Below are 1,103 nucleotides of genomic sequence, written 5' to 3'. Positions count from 1 at the left end.
CCACCTGACAACAATGAAACTGATGACTTAAGTGGGTATGGCCTGATAGCGGTTTTGTACCATGGCTATAGCTATGGTCATACCCTAAAGAATTTTAGTGGTTTGGACATACGCTCTATATGGCGATATTCCGCACCACTATGAGTTTACATAGCGTGTCCGAGCGCCAGAATCCCCCTAGCGCACATAGCGCCAAAGATCCCATAGTGCACCATACGCCACCAAGGGTTAGGGTGTCACTGTGGTCCCAACCTGTCTCAACCCCACCCTAAGTATCTTGCTGAATCGTGCCAAACCCCTTGTAGCTCAGCAAGCCTCCGTCCCACCCATTCAATCCCCCTTTGATCAATGACCACCTTACACCTTTCGCCGATATCAATAGTTCTATACCCTTTTCTTCAATGATGCACTTACTCAGTCCCCTTTTGCTGATACCAATAGTTCAGACCTCCATCTCACGTGCTCATAACCTTTGTCCACTAACCCCAGAACTTCACCCTCCCACCTTCCACCATCACCATCACACCTCTTCCGTTTCACCACATCTAGTTCCAAGTCTGATCTCTGTCTCTTCTATCATGCCTCTTAGTCTGATCTCTGTCTCTTCTATCACACCTCTTAGTCTGATCTCTGTCTCTTCTATCACACCTCTTGTTTCACCATATCCCAATTTCAAGCAACCAAAACCGAAGTGAAAGATGCTCTTTCTTTGCAGGCGTTTAGAGCCCTCGGATTTCACCATAAGACGAACTCACCATGGTAAGTTTGCCCGTTCCCAATTGATCTTGATTTATTAGATCCTCAGGCCCCAGTTTCCTAATTGTGAATTTTTGATTAGTCCCATCCAGCTTTCCAATCTTACATAAAGATCTCTTTCACCACATCTTTCTTAACTTTTTGACCATGCCTTCTATTGCTAAGCTTTCTTATGCCAATGTCACCAATAATTCGACTCAGTCTACTCTTCAACTTGAACCTCCGGCTTCCCTCGCCCCACTATCTACCTCTTCTAGATCATTGCGTGTCCGTAGTCCTGTAAGGCCTTGTCCCGGCTATGTAATTCAGTCCCCGGAATCCCGTCAAGTTCTTCAATTACCAGACGA

This window comes from Melampsora larici-populina (assembly GCF_000204055.1).
Source record: "Melampsora larici-populina 98AG31 unplaced genomic scaffold MELLAscaffold_93, whole genome shotgun sequence".
Lineage (NCBI taxonomy): Eukaryota > Fungi > Basidiomycota > Pucciniomycetes > Pucciniales > Melampsoraceae > Melampsora > Melampsora laricis-populina.
Note: the sequence above shows the minus strand (reverse complement) of the source record.